This window comes from Lagenorhynchus albirostris, chromosome 15 (genome assembly GCF_949774975.1).
Source record: "Lagenorhynchus albirostris chromosome 15, mLagAlb1.1, whole genome shotgun sequence".
NCBI classification, from domain to species: Eukaryota; Metazoa; Chordata; class Mammalia; order Artiodactyla; family Delphinidae; genus Lagenorhynchus; species Lagenorhynchus albirostris.
The window spans coordinates 26840787-26850146 of record NC_083109.1 but is presented as its reverse complement, the minus strand read 5'-3'; the positions used below and the strand labels follow the sequence as shown (position 1 = coordinate 26850146).

The following is a 9360-nucleotide window of genomic DNA, read 5'->3' as shown; positions in this document are numbered from 1 at the left end:
TGGAGAATCTGGGTTCAAATTTTCAACGGTACTGAATGAGTCCCGCGGCGGGTCTTCCTGGCGGTCGGTTGTCAGCGCTGAGGCAAGGTGAGCCGAGGGGAGAAAAGGGGAGCAGCTGGGGCGCCGGGCAGCCTTCTCCCTGATTTCCAAGTGGCTGGAGGTCTCCTCCTCCTCGAGGGCTCAGCTTCTGGGACGGTGTGCTGCTGGGGCGCCGACCTGACCCGCAGAGCAGGAGCCGGGCTTCCGGCCACCCTTCCCTTCATGACAGGATTTCCCCGGCCGGACCGGGACTAGCGGGCTGTGTCTACAGGTAGAGGGGGAGGCCGGCGTGGGAAATAGGTGGAAGGAGGAGTTGGGGGAGGCTGTGGGCTAAGGATAACGGTAACGACAATTATATTATTACCCAGCACACATGAAATAAGCGTTTACCGGACCAAGCACTCTGCGTTTTCTCATTTAATTTTCGCCCCAATCCAGTGAAGTCGGTGCTAGTCTTAGCCCTCCTTTATAGGAGGGAAACTGAAGCCCGTAATCTAGATACATTTCTCGAAATGGGTGATACAGTAGCCCCAGCCGCCCTCAAGACGTGTGGCATTTGGTGGAGGAAAAAGATGTGGCCACAAACAACTACATTTCAAAACTGTTGTGCAAGATAGAAAGGTAAATGAGGTGAGAACATAATTGAGGACAAGTTTAATTCCACTTGGAGTTGTCTTTCTATTTGGGGATTTAAAATTCATTCTGTTTTATCCCTATCTGCCCAGCCCTCTCCCTTTGTGTGTTATCAGTAGGTATTACTGCTTTTCTAATTTCCTGTCCTAAAACACTTATAGATCGGAGAGGGAAGGAAAAGTGAACGAGGCTGTAATATTGTAGGATTGTTTTTCTCCCTGGTTTCTTGATACATGGTTTCTTTTTCTCACCTACAGTTTCCTAGTACTTAGGTACCAAGGACTTCCTCCCTATCAGTCCTGCTTAGGACAAGACAGCATCTGAGTGCTCTGCTGATTTTGCTTTAAGACCATCACTTGGAGTTCTCCCTGGTTCAGCCTTACCTTGTTGACATTCTATGGCCTTTCAATTTGTCTCACTCATCAGATGTCAAAATTCAAACTGTTTGCTGCAATACTAAGGATATTTTTGTGTTGTGGCCTCGGTGTATCACCCCCTGTCAAGCCACCTCTAAATCAAACTTACGTTGTTTTGGAGTTGTACTGTGGGTGTGTCAATTCAGTATTAAGTTGGCACTCTTGGGATCAAAATTATTGTGGCTCCCAGCTCACTTAGCTAATTAATTGACCTTTGAGGTTGTACTGTGTGCTCACTATTAGATACTGTGTGTATACAGATGAATGGTTTCTGGTATGCTTGAGGCCAAAAGTCTGATTCAAATTGACAAGTGACAATTAGAACAAGACAAGAAAGCATCTGAGTGCTCTATTGTTTTGTATTGTAAGCACCCTGGCAGTTTAGAGATGAGGGAGATCAGTGAGGCTTAAAACAGGCAAGGGTGGCTTTGTGAAGCAGGTGGGACAGAAACCGTTCTTGATAAGGAGAGTTTAGTTAGACAGGAACCCGAACAGTCTTGGTGCCTGTTAATCACCCATTCAATATCTGTTGAATTGGAAAGACAAGAAGGCATTATCTAAATTGACTACAAAATTTCAGGTATGAAAAACTGGATATATTGAATTAGATTGGTAAATTTGTTTAAACTTTCAAATCATTTAAAGAAAATAGTTATTTTGGCCCACCTTATGCTTAAGTCTGTGTATTCCAACCTTAATAAAGTTAGTTTATCCTGCAGCTGCAATTAAGCTTCAACAGGAGACAGGATTATGTGGGAAGATCCTTCATTTCTTGTTCAGGTATCAGGAGAGGTTCAGAATCCACCTATATTTCCTATATGTATTTTTTCCTCAACCTTTCCTGGGTCTCTTCCCTAATTCTTTTTTTTTTTTTTTTTTTTTTTAATATTTGGTTGGGTTTATTTTTGGGTGTGTTGGGTCTTCGTTTCTGTGCGAGGGCTTCCTCTACTTGCGGCGAGCGGGGGCCACTCTTCATCGCGGTGCGCGGGCCTCTCACTGTCACAGCATCTCTTGTTGTGGAGCACAGGCTCCAGACGCACAGGCTCAGTAGTTGTGGCTCACGGGCCTAGTTGCTCTGTGGCATGTGGGATCTTCCCAGACCAGGGCTCGAACCCGTGTCCCCTGCATTAGCAGGCAGATTCTCAACCACTGCACCACCAAGGAAGCCCCCTAATTCTTTTTGAATTGCTTGGGAAGAAAGGAGGAGGAGAGATTTAAATGTCCTTTGGCAAACTGAATTTTCTTTGCCATATGGGTAAAGGTAGGAAGCAGAATTTACTACAGGGAGATTGAACAGGCCAATCAATTCTTTTTTTAATAAATTTATTTATTTATTTTTGTCTGCGTTGGGTCTTTGTTGCTGCGCACAGGCTTTTCTCTAGTTGCGGAAAGCGGGGGATGACTCTTTGTTGCGGTGCGCTGGCTTCTCATTGCGGTGGCTTCTCTTGTTGCAGAGCACGGGCTCTAGGCGCACGGGCTTCCATAGTTGTGGCTTCTGGGCTCTAGAGTGCAGGCTCAGTAGTTGTGGCGCTCGGGCTTAGTTGCTCCACGGCATGTGGGATCTTCCTGGAACAGGGCTCGAACCCGTGTCCCCTGCATTGGCAGGCAGATCCTTAACGACTGCGCCACCAGGGAACAGGCCAATCAATTCTGTGAATAGATCTGTGTCTGAGACAGATCAGCAGCTAGGGTACTTTGTGAAAAAAGTACAGATAACTGGGAGGGGTTCTGTTTTTGTTTGTTTGCATAGAGAAACTTGATTATAGGGGGAAATTAAAGATTAGTGAGAAAGGTATAAAATTGTATTATCATTATTGTATTATAAATTGTATTATACATTATTATCATTGTATTAGTGAGAAAGGTATAAAATTGTATGTAGGAGCATAATTTAGAAAATTTATAAAATGCTATTTCTACTTTTTAATTAATTTTTTTTAAAGCTAAGTTACTTTTTTTAATATTTATTATTTATTTATTTTGGCTGTGCTGGGTCTTAGTTGTGGCATGTGGACTTCTTAGGTGTGGCACACACGCGGGATTTAGTTCCAAACCCCAGCCCCCTGCATTGGGAGCGTGGAGTCTTACACACTGGACCACCAGGGAAGTCCCTATTTCTACTTTATTAAATTTAAAAAGGTAGTAGAAGTTTTTTCATATTTTGAGTGTGCCTACTCTTTGTCCTGATGTTTGAATAGGATAGAAGTGTGCACTGCAACCCCTTGATGTCAGTGTTCCTAAGTTGCAGGTTTCAGAAAGGTTGCTTTAAAGTGGGAATATGTAACCACAAAGATACTGGGCAACAGCACATGTACACTAAAAAACTTGAAGAACATTTTTACATTAATGAAACAACAATCTTTTAAGAAGTCTGGCATTTGGGGGGATCCATGCTCTTTAGACCTTAGCTCTCAGAGCACTCTTTGGTTTTAAGAGTGGGTATCCTTGGTATTTTATAGCAGCGGTCCCCAACCTTTTTGGCACCAGGGCCTGGTTTTGTGGAAGACAGTTTTTCCACGGATGGGTTTGGACGGGGGTGGGGGGTGGGGGGCATGGTTCAGTTGGTAATGCAAGCGACAGGGAGCGGCAAATGAAGTTTCAATTGCTCGCCTGCCGCTCACCTCCTGCTGTGCGGACTGGTACTGGTACGTGGCCCGGGGGTTGGGGACCCCAGGTTGGGGGGTTGGGGTTTTATAGCTCCTTCTGTTCTCTGTTAACCTTTTTTACTACAAAGAACTTGAACCTGTTTCATCACCTTTCTGCTTCTTCCAGGTTCTTGATAAGAAGCGCTTTCTAGACTTCAAGATTTCAGAAGAGAGGTGAAAGAGTATATTGCAACTTTGAGTCAATCCTGTAGACAGGTGGACTGACAGACGGATTAAACCACAGGTAAAGCTGTATCCACAGTATTACATTAAAAAGGAATAAGGGGGACATTAATATATTAGCTTCAAAATTCTTTAAATAACTAGCTTATCTTTAGAAAGTAACACTTATTTTGGAAGAAAATTTATTTAATATGTAAAAGCAAAAGAAAATAATGTCACCCAATATCCTACCTCTCAGATAAACTATGGCTAGCATTTTGATAGATTTCTTTCCGAATTTTGGAGGGTATCTGTATTTGGTTTTAAGAAACCATACTCTAATAACCTTCATTTTTTTTCATTTAATGATTAGGTTATGAAAATTTTTTCATTTCATTAAAATTTTGTGTAACATAATTTTAATGGCTATATATTATTCCATTATATCGTTCTACCATAGTATTTTACCCAGTGGAACCATTGGTTAAAAAGAATGCATATATATATATATATATATATTTTTTTTTTTTTAGAATGCATATTTTTATTTTCTTAATTTTTAAAATTTATTTATTTATGGCCGTGTGACATGTGGGATCTTAGTTCCCCAACCAGGGATTGAACCCGTGCCCCCTGCATTGGAAGTGCGGAGTCTTAACCGCTGGACTGCCAGGGAAGTCCCAAAGAATGTGTATTTTTAAGACTTCGGTACGTAGCACCAAATTGCTTTATAGGAAAATTGTGCTGATTTACACATCCACCAGCAGTGTATGTTCACACAGGCACAATTTTTTATTTTTAAAATATAGATTCAAATGGTGCAAAAATCAAAATAATATAAAAAGGTTTATAGTTAAAAACCTTCCAACCCTCTCATTGTCTACCTCACTCCCTGCCACCTCATTGATTATCACTTTTTTAGGGTGTGTGTGTATGTGGGTGTGTCTCTGTCTGTCTGCTTTCCAAATCAGATACCTTTTGAGGGATATAAATCTCTACAAGACTGAATGATTGAGATTTGACTAGGATTGTAACCTCCTGTAGCCCCACTGTCAACCCTTACAAACTCTTTCAGCTTCTTACTTTTGGAACATCAGCAAACTTTGGTATTAAAAAGATCTGTGTTGTTATTTGGCCTAGAGGTAAATGGCATCTTTGATTTCTGTCCAGGTCCTGTTAGTCATGTAAGAGTGGATTATGGTTTATAGAGTTCTGTGGATGAATAAAAAAAGCGGAACTGAATTTGTAATCCTTCAAAAACAGTGATAAGAAACTCACAAGTTTGGGAGGAAAATGGTAGAAAAATGTATTTGCTTGAGATTTCTGGACAGTGATGAATTAGAACAAGTGTCCATGTGTCCTGTGCTGACTTCTAAGTGCTTGGACAGTGAGAGATTGTCACTGGATTTTAAAATGACCCAATTTTGGAAGCTTCATAGATCTGTTTCTGTAAATAGATCCGATTTCATCATAGAAGTTAGCAAACAAATGTGGAAACACAAAGTCCATTAACTTCCTTCAGACTTAGTTTGTGACTTTGATGAACATTTAAAATTGCTGTCTGTATTATGTTGCCATTTACTGTCTCCTGCTAATCCTTATGTGCAAGAAAAAGAAATGTAGGTGTTTTCTCCCTGGTTAAGATGACAATAACTCAACTCTAACTTGTGGTAGGGTAACAGGATCTCTTATCCCTTGTGAAAATAGGAGAGGGTGTCCCTGGGGAAATGGCACTGCCTGGGATGGGACCATTTTAACTAACTACACTTCTAATGAGATCTTGCCTTACTCTGTTTATTCTATTACATTACCATTTATTTAACTCATGATTTTTCCTCCAATAGAATTAGGCAATACACAGTTCACAAGCTTGTATAGTGAGGTACTTGAGATCATTTATCACACCAAAGTCTTCGTTTTGCTCAGGAGCTGCTAGTCTCTTTCAACCTTACTTAGACTGCAGCCTTTTACAGCTTTCCTCCACCCGCTCTGAACCTGCACCTTTTGATTTACAGAGCTTGTCATGGCTGGTTATTTTTGGTTTGATAGTGAAGAGAGACAGGGACCCTTGGAGGTTAATTTCAGATGAATGTGGAAATAGGTTACTTTGCTTCTTTTGCAATCTTCCTCAATTGTGTACTTCCCCCTATTTGTTTTCCCTTTCCATTTATTTCTTCCCCTAGAAAAAGTCAATATTCATCTTTAGCCTGTAGAACTCTGCAGGTCTATCTGTATCTTTTATGTATCACTTCCACCAGGAAGCCTTCTCTGACCCTCCTTCATCTATTCCCCTTCTCTGCACTTCCACAGCAAAGATCACCCTGTGTCAAAATTACTGTGAGTTCCTTAAGGGAAAGGATTATATATATCTTTTCAATCTTTGTTTTTTGGAAACAAAAATTAGCCATGTGATGTGATGGATGGCACTTGATAAGCAGTTTTAAAAGGAACCTAACTAGTTCATAACATATGGGAGAAACCTTTACCTGTCTATCATAGGATTATTGGTCAGGAAGAGCTATTTCTTCACTCAGAATGGTTCTAGTTTTGCAAGAGTCTGAAGTTGTGGTGGATTCAGATAATTTTGAAATGTGAAGCCGATTCTCTTGCTTGGCAGCTTGATTTGTGTGGGGGAATGTGGTTGACGCATGTGCCTTTTTTTTTTTTTTTCAGTGAAACCTGTTGACAGAAATTCAGTCTTGATTAAGCGGTGCAGGAAGGCATCCGGTTCCACCTTGCTTGGGGCTCTCATTTAAACAGTTAGCTTTGGCCTTGGCCTGTTCCATTTCCCACTAGTCCTTTAATTTTTTTTTTTTTTTTTTTTTTTTGGCGGTATGCGGGCCTCTCACGGTTGTGGCCTCTCCCGTTGCGGAGCACAGGCTGTGGACACGCAGGCTCAGCGGCCATGGCTCACGGGCCCAGCCACTCCGCGGCATGTGGGATCTTCCCGGACCGGGGCACAAACCCATGTGCCCTGCATCGGCAGGCGGACTCAACCACTGCGCCACCAGGGAAGCCCAGTCCTTTAATTTTTGAAGGTTTCACATCCTAATATTTATTATTTGTGGGAGAGGCAGCGTAGTGACGCTAGCATAACCCAGTAGTTACTTTTGGTTTTGTTCATGTACTTGTGCCATCACTCTTTATTGAGGAGAATCAGACTTCTCAATGGATATATATTTATCTGTTTGTTCCCCTCTTTTGGTTGGGGGGTGGGGGCAAGGGGCTGTATTAGACCAAAAGATAGCTCAAAAGAAGCTTTTTGAAAAAGAGGTCGTTTATTTTTTAATATCTTTATTGGAGTATAATTGCTTTACAATATTATGTTAGTTTCTTGTACAACAAAGTGAATCAGCTCTAAGTATACATATATCCCCTTATCCCCTCCCTCTTGAGCCTCCCTCTTGAGCCTCCCTCCCACCCTCCCTATCCCACCCCTCTAGGTCGTCACAAAGCACCGAGCTGATCTCCCTGTGCTATGGAGCAGCTTCCCACTAGCCATCCATTTTACATTTTGGTAGTGTGTATATGTCAGTGCTGCTCTCTCACTTTGTCCCAGCTTCCCCTTCCCAGCCTGTGTCCTCAAGTCCGTTCTCTACGTCTGCATCTTTATTCCTGCCCTGCCACTAGGTTCATCCATAGTGTTTTTTTTAGATTCCATATAAGGGCGCTAGCGTACGGTATTTGTTTTTCTCTTTCTGACTTACTTCACTCTGTATGATAGACTCTAGGTACATCCACCTCACTACAAATAACTCAATTTCATTTCTTTTTATGGCTGAGTAATATTCCATTGTATATATGTGCCCCATCTTTTTTATCCATTCATCTGTTGATGGACACTTTCATGTCCTGGCTATTGTAAATAGTGCTGCAATGAACATTGTGGTACATGACTCTTTTTTTTGTTGTTGTTTGTTTTTTTGCGGTACATGGGCCTCTTACTGTTGTGGCCTCTCCCGTTGCGGAGCACAGGCTCCGGACGCACAGGCTCAGCGGCCATGGCTTACAGGCCCAGCCGCTCCGCGGCATGTGGGATCTTCCCAGACCAGGGCACGAACCCGTGTCCCCTGCATCGGCAGGCGGACTCTCAAACACTGCGCCACCAGGGAAGCCCCATGACTCTTTTTGAATTATGGTTTTCTCAGGGTATATGCCCAGCAATGGGATTGCTGGGTCATATGGTAGTTCTATTTTTCGTTTTTTAAGGAACCTCCATACTGTTCTCCATAGTGGCTGTATCAATTTACATTCCCACCAGCAGTGCAGGAGGGTTCCCTTTCCTCACACCCTCTCCAGCAAGAGGTTGTTTTAAAAAATAGTATTTTGGTTTTAAAATTTCATCTAAATAAAGATAAGGTATATTTAGGTTTCAGCCCCCTTCGCCTTTTAACCCCCACCGATCAAATGCAGTCCTAGACCTCAGAGGACGTCCCTCCTTCAGATGCGTGAATAGTCTACTCTGGAATATCCACTGAGAGGTTCAAACTAACCTCCATCTTGTTTACAGCAAAAATTTATATGCAAGAGTACAAACTTAGAAAAAGAGAAATTAAGGGGTGATATTTTAGTTTATGAGAAGATTCAGCTCAGAGTTTTCCTGGTATACTTAGAATAGGGTTTTTAATTTACCAAAGTGTTCTTTTTGCACAACTTGTCAGGAATACTTAATTTTTCTATAGAGCAGAGTTTATTTCTGTATTTGTCTAACAGGTTAGTAAGATTTGGTTACGTACCTCATTTTTTTTTTTGGCTGCACTGTGCAGCATATGGGATCTTAGTTCCCCGACTAGGGATTGAACCCGTGCCACCTGCAGTGGAAGCACAGAGTCTTAACCACTGGACTGCCAGGGAAGTCCCTACTTGCCTCATTTTTGAAGGAATATTTATAGGAAAACCCTGTATATTATAGTGACCCCAGATTTTGGAATCCTATTAACCTGGTCTTAAAACTCAATATTGCTACATACTAGTTGGTGATCCTGGATCACCAGGATCCTGGAGTAGTTGAGCCAGTTCCTTATTTGTAAGATGGTGATGACTATATCTACCTTATACATTGTTAATGCAGTTTAAATGAGATGATTTATGTGAAGTGCCTCGTAAAGTGCTTGGCCTGAGGTAGACAATCAGTATTTGCAAGTTATTATTATCTGTAAATGGTTTTGTCTCTCGCTCCTTGACATTTGATATTGATCTACATAAATATCTGTTTTTAAATAAATATGAGAGGCAGTGGATAAGGACACTCCCTTTAGGGCCTGTCTGGGTTTGAATCCTGGCTCTGCTATTTCTTAGCTTCATGACCATGAACAAATAGTAAATCTTTCTGTGCCTCATTTTCCTCATCTGTAAAATTAAGATAATAACAGTACCTACTTTACAGGATTATTGCGAGGATTTAGTGAGTTAATATATGAAAACACTGTTTGGCTTGTCATAAGGACTCAGTAATTAATAGCTAT

The 9360-nt window shown here is 41.6% G+C and overlaps 1 protein-coding gene across 4 annotated transcripts in view; it reads left to right on the top strand.

Annotated features, from left to right (window-relative positions):
* TPX2 (TPX2 microtubule nucleation factor) overlaps nt 1-9360 on the top strand; it is a 60303-nt gene continuing 50943 nt past the window's right edge. For 3 of the 4 annotated variants that reach the window (XM_060124559.1, XM_060124558.1, XM_060124556.1), the window contains exons 1-2: nt 1-87; nt 3861-3977. The gene's annotated coding sequence lies outside the window, so the exon portion shown is untranslated. Of the gene's footprint in view, nt 88-651; nt 670-3860; nt 3978-9360 lie in introns of those variants that run through there. The other variant, XM_060124557.1, reaches the window with a different exon arrangement.